General features: G+C 39.9%; 1 protein-coding gene across 1 annotated transcript in view; it reads right to left on the reverse strand.

Moving 5' to 3' along the window:
• The window catches only part of chrm1a (cholinergic receptor, muscarinic 1a), a 179,863-nt gene that overhangs the window by 65,279 nt on the left and 96,625 nt on the right, over positions 1-17,959 (reverse strand). The window lies entirely within an intron of this gene.

The raw sequence follows: 17,959 nt of genomic DNA on the forward strand, positions 1-17,959 counted from the left end.
ATAATGTGGTTTTTGGGATGAGATATAAAGGGTTTCATTAAGAAGCTTGTATTTATTTATATACAGTATCTCGCAAAAGTCAGTACACCACTCACATTTCAGCAACCATTTTATTATATGTTCTCAAAAAAACAATCATGTAAAAATTAAACTTAGACATATTTTAGAGTAGTAAAAAAAAAAGTGCAGCTTGTATAGCAGTACAGATTTACTGTCTTCAAAAAAAATAACTCAGCATACAGCCAATATTGTCTATATAGCTGGCAAAAAAGGTGAACATGTCAGATCTGTTTCCAAAGTATCAAAATTTTGTGTGAGCACTATTGTTATCTTGCACTGCCTACCTGGACATTAAATTCACCAGCGCTGCACAGGTTGTTACTGGGATCCTCTTTCACTCCTCAATAATGACATGACATCAAAGAGCTGCTGGTTGTTAGACATATGACGCTTCTCCACCTTCCACTTGTGGATGCACCACAGGTTGCTCAATAGGGTTCAGGTCTGGAGACATACTTGGCCACTTCATTAACCTTCAGCTTCCTCAGCAAGGCAGTTTTCATCTTGGTGATCTGTTTGGGGTTATTATGTTGGAAAACTGTTGTTCGGCCCAGTTTCCTAAGGATGGACATCACGTTCTTCAGAATGTCACAGTTTATATTGGAATCCGTGTTTTCCTCAATTAACCACAGCTCCCCAGTACAAGCATCACTCATGCAGCCCCAGACCATGATGCTACCACCACCATGCTTGACCTTAAGAAAAAAAAAAAACATTTTCTTGGTACTCCTCACCAGGGCATCACCCCATATGCTGGACACCATCTGAGACCAACAAGTTTATTTTAGTCTCAAGTCTATTTTAGACCACAGGACACAGGTTCAAGTAATTCATGCTTTTGGACAGCTGGTCCTCAGCAAACTGTATGCAGGTTTTCTTGTGAGCCAGTTACAGACAAGGCTTCCTTCTGGAATGACAGCAGCGTATTGTCTGAGCACCGACAAGCAGACCTTTTGCTTCTAAAGTGGATGTAATTTGCCAACTAACTTTTGTAAGAAGGTCAGGATTATCCATAAGACAGTATTTTACTGTTACAAAATACTGCCATGGCTAATTACCCATAAAGTAGAGCAAAGTGGTTAAATAAGTTCAAAGTCCAGAGTTGTGGAACTTCTATACAAAAATATATAATAAATAAATAAATAAATATTTTAAAAAGCCATGTAATTTCATAGAAATGCTCAGACTCTGTGCAGGATTTACCCCTTTCTATTTCTCACTCAACACCCACTTTTCTATTTTTTATGCAAACCCTTCTTTCATTGGCCATAATTATCTTTTTATCAAACTGACAACTTTGTTTTCTTGATTGGTTTCAGCAGAATATATCCTGCCTCATTAAAATTATAGAATTAGAATTAAAACTGACATGTTCAGACATGGTTACTATCTTGACCTTGAGCAGTATTTACCCTGTGCACATGCACCGAGAAAAACATACTACTAATTACAAACTTACAAAATTAATTACATTCATTATTTAACTGTATTCCAAATAACATGTATAAACCTGTAATTACTGTGACTTTAGATATACTACAGCTAATGGTTATAGTCCTGTTGTCATTGTGTTGTGGATATATTAGGGGTATAACATTGCACAAAATGCACTTCGGTACGTACCTCGGTACGAACTGTGACCTTGAACGTCACAGTTCGGTTTAATGTCGGTACGGTTAGGGGAAAGTAATGCAAAACATAAAATTGCTTGTTGTTTTATATTATAACTGATTTATCATTATAAACATTTGTGGACATCATCAGTTAAAATTTTTCAAACAATTTTAAATGAAGTGCCTGCATGGTAAAATATATAAAATAATATTTTATGATATTTTATAAAAAATTTATATAATAAATAAAATTAAACCAAAACACATTTTTATTATATTTAATTGAATTTGATTTAATATTAAATTGGCTAATCAATCAAATTGGCACTAATTAAATGGATTAAATAGAAATGTTATAAATTGAAAATTTTCATTCAATAGTTTAGATAATGTTACAATAGTTGTTTGTTGAATTTAGGGAAAATGTATGACAGGGTGCTGAGACAGGAGTTATGGTATTGTATGAGGAAGTCAGATGTGTCAGAGAAGTATGTGAGGGTGGTGCAGGACATATTACGTATAAGGACAGTGTGACAGCAGTGAAGTGTGCAATAGGAACGACAGTCAATGGACCTAATGAACCAACATGGCTTCTATTCCATACTTTAACACCATGAAATTCTATCTGGACTGCGAATAATTGGAACCACCTTCACCAAAACCTGTGCTGTGAAGACTTCCTGACAGTCTACTTGTGTAAAACTATTATTGCTACTTGTGTAAAAAACTTATTGCAAAACTTACTCTATTACAAATTATAAGTCACTAATTGCAGTATGACTTGAGTAAAATGTAGAGTATGTGATTTGAACAGTAGTTGAGTATTTAACTCATATTTAATGTAGGCCAAACAAATATTTGATAACTAGAAAAAGAATAAAGCAATGTTTTAAACAGGTTTTTTTAATTAACAAATAGATTTACAGTTTAATGTCACAAAGTAGACAAACTATTAGATGTAAAAAGAGAAATATAATTTTTACCTAGGCGGTGCTAGGGCTAGAACCCCCAACCGTGTGGGGACCTCCTGATCAGAAAACCAACACCTTACCCACTGAGCTACCACTTTTGATGCCTGAAAGCAGTCAATAAGCCTAATGACCCAACATGGCTTTTTTTTCCCAAACTTCAACACCATGTAACTCATATTAAGAGCAACCCAAACAAGTCTTTCAAAAAAGACAAAAAAATAAAGCAATGTTTTAAACAGGTCTCTTTAATTAACAAATAGATTTACAGTTTAATGTCACAAAGTAGACAAACTATTAGATGTAAAAAAACAGAAATATAAATTGGCTGTGGCAAGGTTTGAACCACCAAACTTGCGGGGACTTGTTGATTAGTAAATCAACACCTTACCCACTGGGGTATCATTTCCGACTTGCGTAACCAGTCAATATGCCTAATGAACCAACATGGCTTCTTTTCCAAACTTCAACATCATGTAACTCGTATTAAAAGTAGGCCAAACAAATCTTTCAAAAATGACAAAAAAATAAAGCAATCTTTCAAACAGGTCTCTTTAATTAACAAATAGATTTACAGTTTAATGTCACAAAGTAGACAAACTATTAGATGGAAAAATCAGAAATATAAATTGGCTATGCCAGGTATTGAACCACCAACCTTGTGGGGACATGCTGACTAGAAAACCAACACCTTACCCACTGGGCTATCGCCTCTGACTTCTGCAACCAGTCAATAAGCCTAATGAACCAAGATGGCTTCTTTTCCAAACTTCAACCCCATGTAACTCATTTAAAATTTTAGGCCAAACAAATTTTCAAAAATGACAAAAAAAAATATAGCAATCTTTCAAACAGGTCTCTTTAATTAACAAATAGATTTACAGTTTAATGTCACAAAGTAGACAAACTATTAGATGTAAAAAAAAAACAGAAATATAAAATTTACCTTGGCTATGCCCGGGATTGAACCCCTATCCTTGTGGAGACTTGCTGCTCAATAAACCAACACCTTACCTACTGGGCTATTGCCTCTGACTTGTACAAGCCGTCAATAAGCCTAATGAACCAACATAGCTTATTTTCCAAACTTCAACACCATGTAACTCTCATAAAAAAACAAAAGAAATTGAGCCAAGAAATTGAGCAATCTTTTAAACGGGTCTTTTTTATTAACAAATAGATTTACACTTTAATGTCACAAAATAGACAAACTATAAGATTTCAAAAGAGAAATAAAAATATCACCTTGGCAATACCAGGGCTTGAATCCACAACCGTGTGGGGACCTGTTGTTCAGTAAACCAACACTTTACCTACTGAGCTAGCAGCTCCCACTTGTACAAACAGTCAATAAGCCTAATAAACCAACATGGCTTTTTTTTCATACTTTAACACCATGTAACTCTGTCTGGACTGCGGCTAATTGGAACCAACTTCACCACAACCTCTGGTGCAAATATTTGCTGACAAACCTACTTGTGTGAAAAGTATTGATACCTTACAGCAAAACTTATTCCATTACAAGTTATAAATCACCAATTCCAGTATGATGAGTAAAATGAAGAGTATGTAGGCCAAACAGGTCTTTGAAAAAAGAAAAAGTAAAAAAACAAATTGCCCCCTCATGATAGCAGGGCTTGGACTACCACCCTTCTGATCAATAACCCAACACCTTAACCACTAAGCTTCCAAACTACGCCTGAGCAAACAGTTACTGTACCAAATTAACCAACATGGCTTCCTTTCTATACTTCAACACCATGTAATTCTGTCTGGACTGCGGCTAATACTTGTGTGAAAAGTATTGATACCTTACTGCAACTAACTTACTCGATTACAAGTTATGTCATCAATTCCAGCATGGCTCAGGATGGCATTGATTAAATAGAGGGTACAGTCACCCTTTTCTGTTTGCAATGGACAGATTGACGGCCGTGGTCAGACAGGAGTCTCCGTTGACTATGATGTTTGCGGATGATATTGTGATTCGTGGCGAGAGTAGAGAGCAGGTTAAGAAGATCCTGGAGAGGTGGAGGTTCTGAAGACATTCTGAAGAGATGGGAAATGAAAGTCAGTAGGAGTAAGACAGAGTACGTGTGTGAATGAGAGAGAGGACAGTGGAGTGGTGCAGTTGCAGGGAGAAGCGGTGTTGAAGGTGGAGGAGTTCAGGTACCTGGAGTCAACAGTGCAAAGTAATGGAGAGTGTGTTAGAGAAGTGAAGAAAAGAGTGCAGGCAGGGTGGAGTGATTGGAGAAGAGTGGCATGAGTTTTGTGATAGAAGGGTATCTGCAAGTTTGAAAGGGGGAAAGATTATAGCACTGTGGTGTGACCTGAATGTTGTATGGTTTGGAGACAGTGGCATTGAGTAAAAGACAGGAGGTGGAGCTGGAGGTAGCAGAGCTGAAGATGTTGAGGTTTTGGTTTGGAGCGACGAGGATGGACAGGATTAGAAACAAGCTTATTAGAGGGACAGCACATGTAGGACCTTTTTTTTTTATAGACAAGGTGAGGGAGGCACAATTGAGATGGTTTGGACACCTGCAGAGGAGGGACATGGATTACATTGGTAGGAGAATGCTGAGGATGGAGCCACCAGGAAGGAGGAAAAGAGGAAACCAAAAAGGAGGTTTATGGATGTGGTGAGGGAAGACATGTAGGTTGTTGGTTTGAAAGAGGCGCACGAGAGAAGGAGCGAGGTGCTTCGGGGAATGCTGAGGTTTGACAGCCGCCGAAGGGGGCGTGGCAGGGGGATTCCTAACACACACACACACACACACACACACACACACACACACACACACACACTTACAAACATCAGCATTCCCCGAAGCACCTCGCTCCTTCTCTCGTGCGTGCCCTGCCCGCACAGAGCTGCTCGCAATTAGGCTTCATGGAGAACACCTGAGGCTCATTCTCTCACTCATCACCAGCTCCAATATAAACCCCACATTCACCCACACTCCCTGTCCATTATTATTGGTTCATGGTGGTATGTGTTATCTCGTTCGCTTATACCGCTACGTGCCATTCCTCTCGGACTCCTCACTCTCTCTACAGCTGCGCTTTCCTTCCCTAAGCGCACCGTGGATTACTCGATCCTCCCATTGCTGTTTACCACTTTCAACGCAAAGATTCCCTGTTGCTGCTTCAGTGCCGCGCTTCCTCCGAAGCGCACCGTGGATTGTATATACAGACTGCCTCTTGTCAGTTTGGGACTTTTTGGACCGAACCCAGAAATCTGCTGCCGTGTCACAGAATCTGCTGCCGTGTCATGCTCGGCAGCGTCACGCCCCCATGTCGACGTCATGGATCTCCCGGCTCGTTTCTCCGGCGATAGAGCTGAATGGGGTGGATTTTTACGGAGTGTGGGTGGATACGTGGAGTCGAATTCATCCAGCTACCCCACGGAAAGAGCCAAGCTCGTGCTCTACATTTCTCTCCTCGCTGGGGAATCCCTCTCTCTGGCCAGTAAACTGTGGAGCGCAACCAACGGCGAATTCGGCTTGCGTCCCAGTGAGCTCCTCTCTGTCCCAGAGCATCTCAGTGAGCTCCTTTCTGTCCCAGAGCGTCCCAGTGAGCTCCCCTCTGTCCCAGAGCATCCCCGTGAGCTCCCCTCTGTCCCAGAGTGTCCCTGAGAGCTCAGTTCCACTCCAGAGAGTCCCCGAGAGCTCAGTTCCGCTCCAGAGAGTCCCCGAGAGCTCAGTTCCGCTCCAGAGAGTCCCCAAGAGCTCAGTTCCACTCCAGAGAATCCCCAAGAGCTCAGTTCCGCTCAAGAGGGACCCCAAGAGCTCAGTTCCTCTCCAGGACCTCCCAGAGATCTCAGCTCCGCTCCAGAGACCCCAGGTGAGCTCAGTTCCGCTCCAGAGTCCCCAGGAGAGCTCCGCTCCGCTCCGCTCCAGAGGTTCCCGAGCACTCAGCCGAACCGCCGCCTGGCCACAAAGGGGACGTCGAACCGCCGCCGGATCGCGAAAGAAGGTCGTCCTGCCGCCGGGTCGTGAAAGGGAGGTCGTACCGTCGCCCCAGGGCTCCTCTCCCTGAAGGCAAAGCCATGCCTCCAAATGTCCCTGAAGGCAAAGCCTCGCCTCACAGTCTTTCTGAAGGCGAGGGCTCGCCTCACAGTCTCCATAAAGGCGAAGCCACATCACAGAGCTCCCCTGAAGGCGAAGTCACGTCACAGAGTTCCCCTGAAGGCGAAGCCATGTCCCAGAGTTCCCGTGAAGGCGAAGCCATGCCTCAGAGCTCCTCTCGGGGCGACGTTTCGCTCTTGATCTCCTCTGACAACGACGTCTCGTCTCAGAGCTCACCTGAGGGCAACATCTCGTCCATAAGTCACGCTGGAGGTGACGTCAAGCCTCCAGGAGTCCCAAGGCCCTCAGAGAGTGAGGACACCAGCCCGGGTCTTGGTGGAGGTACCACGGCTCGGCTGGACCTCTCCAAGAAAGAAGCAGTGGGTGAAGGCCCTGTGGAGAGCTCCATCGTCGCCCAAAACTTTTCTGACAGCCACAAGCCATCGAGGATGGCGTCTGGCCTCAGGACTCAGCTGAAGGCGTGGCACATCCTCTGGACCCTGTCAGGGGTGTCGCTCCATCTCCGGTCTCCATCCAGGAGGTCTTCCAGCCCGTAAGCCCTGTTGAGAGCTCCACCCCACCTCCGGTGGTTGTCAAGGTCGTCAGGCCGGTCCGGTTCTCCGCAGAGGGCATCTCTCCGCTCCAGGTGTCCGTGGGGGTCGTCTCTCCGCCTCCAGTCTGTGCAGAGGGCTTCGCTCCGTTCCTGTGCTTCGTTCCAGGATCCCGCTGTGACCGTTGTCCCATTCCAGCTCTCCGCAGGGGTGGTCGCTCCACCTCGGGTTCCGTGGCAGTTCCAGCTGGGTCCCCTTTGACCCTGAACGGTTGAAGGGGCCCTTCTCTGAGTGCCCCGGCCAGCCGGGATTTCTGTGGGTTGGGGGCGTCTGGTGCCGGCCCTTTGGGAGGGGGTGGTGTCAGGAATCCCCCTGCCATGCCCCCTTCGGCGGCTGTTAAACCTCGGCATTCCCCGAAGCACCTCGCTCCTTCTCTCTCTAATTTCATTTTTCGAGTTTAATAATACAAAATAAAAAATTGCCCTCAAAGTGAAAAGCGGAGACTAAATAAACTTGCGGGCCACATAATACATGCCCGAGGAAACTTAGATACATTCCTGAGGAAATCATGTCTGTGTTTTTTTTTTTTCGTATGAATACGTGTACCATTACACTTTTACCATATTCTGATTTGATTGGTTAGAGACATGAACAAAAATACTATTAACTATGTAACTAATAAAAAAAAAAATACAAATAATCACAGAAAGGTAAAGTGATTTACACCCAGCAATTAAAAAGCAAAAAGAGAAAAACAGTCATAGTAAGCAATTAATAATATTAAGCAAGTAATGCTACGGTAGAATTAATGCATTTAATTTAATTTAATTTAATTTTATTAAAAGTAAAGGTAGTAATGAAGAACATTACAAGGGATTTATGCTATATATAAGTGAACACCATCTTAAAAGTGTGTAAAAAAAAAAAGGTTATGCTGGCAGGCTAGCAAAGATTTATTTGATGTATGAATACATACTTGCAAATTTATCAATACTGCCAATGTATACAAAAGAACACAATATAGTTTGGTATCTCTCAGACAGCAACCCAAAGCAAACGCTCTCATGAAAAGCAGCGGTACAGTGGAAAAAGATATAGTTCCTATTGACATTCCAATTTAAGTACAGTGGAACCTCCACATTTGTGACCTTGACACTCGCGACCTCGTTCGCGACTTTTCATTTGGAACCGGACTAAGAGTAACTCGCGAAAAATCTGATAGTTTGTGAGAAGCCGCAAGTGGCTCAATAGTTCGGAGTTACATTTCAAAACAAAGTTTGTACTGCTAAATTTCATGAAAATGTTTGAAAAACTATTTTATTATTGAATTATTTATTTAAAGTAGTAAATAAAACATGTATGACAAGTAATTCACAATTTATGTTGAGTTTACAGTACAGTACATGTACAATTCCCCTTGTAAAAGGAACCATCATAAGTAGAGTCAAAACCTCACGATTTTTTGTTACTTGCAAGGGTTCATAGAATGTAACCCCTGCAAGTATCAAGGTTGCACTGTATTATAAATATTTTGTACTATACGGCGTATTGCTATTATTAAAATATTCCAAACTCACTTGTTTAAAAACCCCAAATATGATCTAAACTTCTCTTTGAGAATCAATCCTTTTGATAAAATGGCAGTATAGAAAATATCGATACTTTAGGATCGATCTGCCCATCCCTATCAGGCCACATGCCATAAATGTAATTTGTTGTCAATACAGAGCGTGGGTTTTGCAACATATTAAGTGGCGGACAGCGAATGTAATATTTTAAAACCAAACGTGGTTACTTTAGTAACTGCTTTATTACTGTTATGATCATACTGTGGTTAGTAACTTCATTTCCTTAACATCGCTTATAAGAATATAATTTACTATGTCATCTCAGAGACACCATTCGATATAGAATCTCCTGCAAAATCTACTGTCATGCTGCCTTCCATCCACTAGAGGGAGAACTCCACTTGCTGTAGTGCATCATTACATTACAGTGAGGTTGTTCAGTTGCTGGATGCTAAACAATGATGCATAAGTAATTAATTATAGCTTTCATGAGCACACAACTCAAAACAGGAACAGCTTACAGTATGTACCATTACGAGCAGAACAAAAACATCAATACCAGCTTACACAAAGGTCACTGTGATTTCACCAACTCTGCTATTTTTTTACCTAATCCTTGGGAATATTAATTCCATTCAAATTAAATAATATGAGTATAATAGAAGATTTCAGCAGTGAAGCTTGCATTTGTTCAGTTAGAGGGCAAATTTTTTGCACAAGGCCGGTCCCACAGAGAAATGCATGTTTACTATGGGGAAAAAGATCTAGCTCCTTTTCATGCCTCTCAAATCCTTTCAAGTTGTCTCTCATTATGTTTAGTGGCTTGCCTGTGAACCCTGGCATTCCCTCCGATACATCGTTTCACCCTGCAGGGAGGAAATAAAGCCCAGCATTGTCAGGGCACGTCAGGTTATTAAAGAAACATAATGTTGCTAATTCTTCAGCGGTCATCATTCATTACAGTCATTCATGGTACTTCAGTGTACTCTTGAATGTTGCACGAAAAAAAGCAAGCAGTTTAGAAGGGTGCAACAGAAACACTTGAGAAAAGCTGAGAGATGTGTTTACATAGATTTAAAAGATGTGGGGTGAGTTTGTGTCCAACTGTCCTCATAAGGAAGGTACGGTGGCCGAGAAGTGCAAAACACATGAACAAATCTGAAAACAAAATAACAAATGCAAAAACAAAACAACATATTAACAAATTCATAAACAAAACAACAAATCTAAAAACAAATTAACAAATTCATAAACAAAACAACAAATCTAAAAACAAATTAACAAATCCAAAAACAAATTAACAAATCCGAAAACACAACGACAAAATTCAGACAAACCGGAAAAGGTAGGTAGTTGGTAAATAGAAACTTAACGATCATTGGTCATTCACCTGTATGTCTTGAATGACAGGTGTTTCGTCCAATGATCTGTAAGTTTCCATTCACAAACTATACCTACCTTTTCCGGTTTGATTAAATCGTTGCAAGAAACACATTAACAAATCCGAAAACACAACGACAATCCAAATGACAACCAGAAAACGTAGGTATAGTTTGTGAATGGATACTTACAGATCATTGGAGGAGACACCTGTCATTCAAAATATACAGGAAGTACAACAATCCTTTTTTTTTTCCTCTTTTTATTTTATTTCTTCATGTTTTTATTAAGTAATTAACCATATACAAACAACATGGCAATAACAAGTACAATTTACATTACAATACACAGAACAGGTGCATGAAAATACAAATATATACACATATTTACGGGAAAGAGGGAAAAATAGATAAATAAATACAATTTATAATAATAATAATAATAATAATAATAATAATAATAATAATAATAATAATAATAATAGTAAAAAATTAAACAGGGCTATGGTTTATTCTGTAAATCATATTTTGCTATAATGGACAAAAGATTCATTGCATTTTTCTTTTTAATCACTTTTAGGGCTTTTGTGAAAGAAATAAACTCATTATAAAATGCAAAAAAAAAAAACGTTGGTTTCACTTTTAAGTATTTCGATTTGTGTATATAAAATGTTCCCATCAGAAGTATATTATTAACAAGAAAGTCGTCTTTGTTATTGTTCATTACAAGTCCAAAGATAATGTCCTTCACAGTGAAATTTCTTAGATGGGGAACCTTTTGGTAAAGCCAGTTTTGGATATCAGACCATAAAGTGTCTGAAGTAACAGTCTGTGGCAGGAGAAAGTTGAAACATATGTGTAAAAGTGTAGAAACTAAATCTTTATGTCATGATATACTGCAGCATCTCCAACATCACTGCATATGAATGATCTTCCTCAAAGTAGCTTTGAATTAATTCCATCTTCTCCTTGCTTCTGTTTGCTTTTGTTATTTTTTATATTTGAAGGTGCACTAATCGAAATAATAAAAAAAAGTTGAAAGTAAACTGAGAACTTTACACATGTACAAGAAACAAAGTTATAAGATGTCATACTTCCTGAATATTTTGAGTGACAGGTGTCTCGTCCAATGTTTGTTAAGTTTCCATTCACAAACTATACCTACTTTTCCCAGTTGTCGTTTGAATTGTCGTTGTGCTTTTGGATTTGTTAATTTGTTTTCTGATTTGTTAATTTGTTTTCGCATTTGTTAAATTGTTTTTGGGTTTGTTAATTTGTTTTTGGATTTGTTGTTTTGTTTTTAAATTTGTTAATTTGTTTTTAGATTTGTTAATGTGTTTTGCACTTCTCGGCCACCGTAGGAGGGGCGAATGTGGCCGTTTTGATTGTGGGGATATTTGGATGGTCCTCAAAAATCTGCCTTTTCTGTTTTTCTTTTTTTTGTGGTTTTTTTTTTACAAAACTCTCAAAATAGTCCTTCTAGCTGACCTGTTGATTAATGAATTGCTTTTAAAAATTATGTCCTTACAAGGAGAGCAAGAAACACGAGTGACCTTTTGTGGGGATTAAAAACATTCATTCAGGGAGGTCCCCTGGTGGTCTAGTGGTTAAGATGCAGCGCTCTCACCGCTGCGACCCGGGTTCGATCCCCGGTCAGGGAACCATCCCCAGCCACTCTTAGTGCCGGTCCCAAGCCCGGATAAATTGGGGAGGGTTGCGTTAGGAAGGGCATCCAGCGTAAAACATGTGCCAAATCAAACATGCGGAGGATCCGCTGTGGCGACCCCTAACGGGAGAAGCCAAAAGAAAGTTTAAAAACATTCATTCAGGGAATACAATTTACTTGAATTAATTTATTCTTAATTAACAAGAAATTGAGGAAAAGCTTCCTGAGATGACACAAGGAAGAAACGTTGAAAGAAAGGGATCTTATCCTTTTCTGGGTAACACTGGATAGCAATATAATAAATAATCTATAACTGTTCACATGACAGTGCAAGTGTGTATTTATTAAATACACTGTGGTTTTAACAGTAAGTGTATTTTGTCGATGCTGTCAGCTGCTTACTGGAGACTTTAGTGCATATCAGCTCATGGCAATTGCAGTCCAATCTCATGTTAGTGGAATTAAGAGGGACCATTCACAGAATTCTATTTGATATTTGGATTCTCCATGTGGAGCAATCCTCAGCAGCAGAAAGGAAAGAAGTTTGCAGTTGATAAGACTTTAAAGTTGATTTAGAGCCTTTTCTAGGAACACTGAGTGCAAGGCCAGATTGCACCCTGGAAGCAACACCAGTCCTTTGAGGACATGTGAAAGGTGAAATGTGGCAGGTGTACATAAAGACGGGGAGAACACATCAAACCAAGGACCCTGAAGCTGTCAGGCAGCATAACAACCCAGGCACCACAATGTCTTTCAGGTTTGAAAAGATTTAAAAGTTATGCCTATATATAAACCTAATCCTAACATTAATGGAATTAGTTTTTATTAATATTTTATTTTGTTATGCAACTTCCAAAATACAGTGTAAGCTGGTCATACTGATAGACCCTCGTTGCCAGCTGGTAGCAAGGTTGCCAGATTGACCAGCTCAGCTTGTATAGTATATTGGCAGGCAAAGTAAGATTTTTTTAGCAAGTAATGAAAGTAATGAGGGAAGTAGTGGCTCCAGCGGTTAAGGCGCTGGGTTGCCGATCGGAAGGTCTGGGGTTCGAGCCCCGGTATCGCCAGGTTGCCACTCTTGGGCCCTTGAGCAAGGCCCTTAACCCTCTATGCTCCGGGGGTCCCTTACGAGGAAATATCAAGGTCGGAGTGAGGTGGGGCCGCCTTCCCGTGGGCTCACCACCTGCAGGAGGGACCGTAAGGGACGGTGCTGTGAGAATTGGGCAGCAGTCGAAGGCGGGGTATGCCTGCTTAGACTGCTGCGACCCGAATTACGGATAAGCGGGAGAAAATGAATGATGAAAGTAATGAAATACTTAAAAAAAGTTCTTACAATAAATTCCTAAATAATAAAAATTCATAATGATATTTTACAGTTTTTACATGAATAAGTAACATTTTTATTTGGGTTACTAGAGGTAAATGTCAAATTTTCTTTTGAATTAGGCATAATCAGCTATAAAAGTAATACTAACAGTAATAATAATGTCAATAGGAGGTCCTCATAAACGACATGTAAACAACACTGTGTTTGTGTGTGTGTGATTGTGTGTATAATTTCTCAGAGGAGCCATCAATAAGAGCCTGGGGCAGAGGGCAACTAGTCAAGATTGGATGGTAAATTATGGCCAAGACAAACAGCATGAATGTGTGTGAAATCAAATTCCCACCACACAGCTGGTTGCAGACAGACAGAGAAAAGCGGATAGCAGATGGCACTCAACTGCCATAGCGGTCACCCGCGCAGAACAACCGCAATATGCCATGCACATTGCATTCAAGTCCAACTGAGTGTGTTGCCGATTTCTCAAATCTGAAATAGACGTTCATACTGAATATACTGTGTAATAAAACCCACATTTCATTGTATTTCCTGAATTTAATCTAATTTTTTTTAGCATTAAAACAATATTCAGTTTATTTAATATCTGTGTTTTAAAAACACAGATATTATAAAGTTTCTGCTTGAGATTTGTTTTTTAAACACTGCTTTTTTCAAATCTTCGCCTAGCTTCTTCAATGTTCTTTTGTAAGAAGAAGCGAGTGCGTGTGTTTTGCCGGTTTACAAAGTAAGGATTATGCACTTTATTTTGTTCTGTGAGTTTACCATCCTAAATTGGCTCAAGCTGTTTTCACATAGCTACTTTTTGAGCCCTGTGTTCTTGAGCAATAACACAAGATTTAGAAGGAAACAAGATAACAAAGTACTCCAGCGTGAGTTCCTGATGTCAAATGACCAAAAAAAGCACAGTAAAAAAGGGCAGAATGAGGAGATATAACTCATGGCTACATTGAGGAGCTGCATTAATGAGGATGCATGGGTTTGTGTAGCACGCAGGAATCCTCTGTGCAGGTATTTGGCACTTGAAATGTGTCAGTGATGTGTAACAGGCATTTTGGGGAAAAAAAATCAAACATATGGAGCAGCAGGGTCAGTATCACTGTTGTTTTTTAATCTTGTTGAGTTGTGCACTTTCCAGTTGGGCAGTCATTCGTTGCATGAACAGGAGGTTTGTTCATCTGCTCTCCACAGGTTTGCCACATCACTGCTGAACCTGAACACTCTGTTTTAGGTGCTGACATCAGTATAGCGCCTTGATCTTCACACTTGGAAAACATGATGTAAGCTCTCAAACAAAGACTTTATTTTACATTACTTGGCAGACACTCTTATCCAGAGTGACTTATTATTATGTCACTTATACAACTGAACAGGTTAAGGGCCATGCTCAATGGCTTAACATTAATGGTGTTGGGATATGATCTCACAACTTTTAGATCAGAAAAACAATGTTCAGTGTATTAACCACTGAGCTACCACATCCGTTTCAATGAGGTAGATCACAAGTCAACAATAGAACAATACACAGTACCAAGGTGCTATATAAGCCAACATAGAGTTGCACAAGGCAACACAGTCATAACTAAAACATACATAGACCTAAAACATAGCTGCACAGAGAGCACATGTGCAAACAGCAAAGCATTACATTAACAGAATTTGGCAGCAATTTTGCCAGTTTGACAAATCACAAAGCAGGGTTAAGGGCCTTGCTCAAGGGCCCAGCAGTGGCAGTTTGACAGTGCTGGAATTTAAATTAATGACCTCTTAAGAGCCAGAGTCCAATGCCTTAACCACTGAGCTACCACCACCAGTTTAAGAATTCTGTCTTGTTATGATCTCACTAAATCTGAACATATTATTTGCAATAAATCTAGTCAGGACAATGCAAATGAGTATTGATTCTCAATTCTCTATATAGCTTGTATACACCATCCATGCAACACATTATGACTGGTGAAGTGAATAACACTGATTATCTCTTCATCATGGCACCTGTTAATGGGTGGGCTATAAATTGTGATGGCTATATGAATGGGTCAGAGCATCTCCAAAACTGCAGTTCTTGTGGGATGTTCCGATCTGCAGTGGTCAGTATCTATCAAAAGTGGTCCCAGGAAGGATCAAAGGTGAACCAGTGACAGGGTCATAGACGACCAAGACTTATTGATGCACGTGGGGAGTGAAGGCTGGTCCGTGTGGTCCGATCCAAGAGACAAGCTCCTGTAGCTCAAATTGCTGAAAAAGTCAGTTTCTGTTAATGCTCGATAGTTCAGGACTGTTTTGGCAGCAAAAGGGGGACCAACACAATACTAGCCAGGTGGTCATAATGTTATGCCTGACCGGTATCCATAAAGTTATGCTTGGAATGAAATTCTTATTCTATAAATCTTCCCAGCAGCCTATAGAAAATTATAAGGACAAGGAAAAAGTAACACAAGGGATAAATTAAAAATTTACAAAATGTGCATGTATTCAGTGTGCGGTGTGTAGAGTATTGTATCAGGATTAGTTAATGTGTGTTTGCACTGATTGGAGAGAGGCAGTGGATTATATCAACTGGATTAAATCAACAATTCCTGTCTCTCGGGCTGAAACCAGTTAGGAACTTTAGAGAAACTGTCAGGGTGGGAATTCACAGATTCTGCTGACAATGCTAAAACTTCTACATCTGTTTGTTTGTTTATTTAAATTCTAGTGTTTCGAATGGAATGTGGGTTTATATATATATTTTTTTTTCTGGCTTAGGACTTTGTCTTTAAATCTAAATAGAGATTATTTGTATTTTTTTCATTTCTACTGAATTGATAGTCCTTTCAATTAAAGGATAGAACAAAATATGATGCTTATGTTACAGTTAAGTACAGGGCCAACTCAAATTTGAAATAACTAAAAACCTTTGTGATTTGAAAGCATATGGAACCTTTAGTAGAAATCAGCAAACACCTCTAACGGAAATGTCTTGAAGCTAAAAGCTTCATATTGCAAAAGCTGAACATATGCGATGGTGCCTCAGCAAACGTCGCTCTCACCTGCTTGTACGTGGTCCAGCGTGATGGGAGCTAATCACACCTCTGAGAGCCACCATCTGTTCGAATCCCACTTCTCATCCGCACACAGCCAGACAATCTCACGGTCTAACACACAAACGCTGCAGCATTGCTGCAACTGAATGCCTCATTAATCCCGAAGACCCTGGCCTGAATAAAGCAACGTCCTTGGCAACAGGAAAAGAAAACATGGCGGAAGGAAGTACATTTGGAGCGCCTTGGAATTGTGTTTGGGCGAGGCAACACTGTTTCAGCGACAATTTATCATTCATTCACAGCTCCCGTTCATAAGTCGATGTTCAAAGACAGAACGAGGTCATAGGCAAGCGCTTTGTTTCGGAAGGAAATCCTACAGTGACATAATAGACAATATGAACACCGAAGGCCCACAAGGAGCCTTTTGATGTCATTGTAGGAAACCAATTCTGCTTTCAACCTGAAATGAACTACAGCATGAAAAAGTTCTCCATCCACACAAATGATACGGCACTTACAAATGCTTTTATAGAACAGCTGGCTGGTTTCAGGTTTCGGATTTTTCTTACAACAATCTCAATACGTTTTGTTTACACGGTTCCAGAAATTCGTTCATTATCACAGAGAATGGGAAAGTGTGTATTCTGTGGATGATATTGGATTGCCAAAATAAATGTAACCATGTAATTCAGTTGAAATAAACATTTGTGCTCATTCTTTTCATTTTCTTCATCCTCGGATGAAATTTCCAAAAACACTTCCTCCTGCAGTGCACTTTGAGCACTTATGTTTCCTCTTATATATAATGTTATAATGCCCCCAAATACATTTAAGATGTGTTTCAGGTACACAAAAAGACAAGAGAAGAAAATGAAAAAAAAAACTCCAGCTAACTACCTTTCAATTCTCTTTTTTTGCTCCCATGGATCTAAACATATATGCAAAGATGGTCCTCCCCAATTACCTCAGAAATCAATAGTGAACCATGAGATGAATAAATTTCAGCACCAGAACTGCATTTGACTCTGAAGTCAAACTTTAAAAGTAAGAGCTCTTTAAATGATGTAAATAACCAGACTAATCCAATGGTTTATGGATGTGCTAAGGGAAGACATGCAGGTAGTTGGTTTGAAAGAGGCAGATGTAAAGGGCAGAGTAGTATGAAGATGGATGAGCCGCTGTGGCGACCCCTATTGGGAGCAGCAGAAAGAAGAAGAAGAAGAAGAAGAGGAAGAAGAAGAGGAAGAAGCAGACTCATCCAATTTAATCCTTTAACAATTGCCCTGATGGGAAATAATGAAACCCTACATCGAAAACCCTTTAAGATTTTTTTTTCTGTCGTGTCAGAACCTTGGCATTTCAACAGAGCCATATCTGACTTCCAGCTCCTCAAACAAGCTTAAACACAAATTCTAAGCAAAAATTGAATTTCCTTATGCAGCTCTTTCATGAATTCTCATAATTGTTTTTTCTAAGGGCTTCCAGATTTCACCAGGCATGCTACAGTTTTTTTTTTCGGACATTCAGGACATCAGAAAACCTCGAGACATACATTTTAGAGTTGTTTTATGACTCAGTTTATGAATCATAAATCAGAAACCAACAACCCATGTTGCCATTGTTCTTATACATTACAGTTACACAATCCCTCTTTCAGTTTTGCCTCTACACCCATATAATTCTTTATAACATCTTTATTTTGAGATATTGCCTTTTCTA

This window comes from Silurus aristotelis, assembly GCF_946808225.1.
Source record: "Silurus aristotelis genome assembly, chromosome: 14".
NCBI classification, from domain to species: domain Eukaryota; kingdom Metazoa; phylum Chordata; class Actinopteri; order Siluriformes; family Siluridae; genus Silurus; species Silurus aristotelis.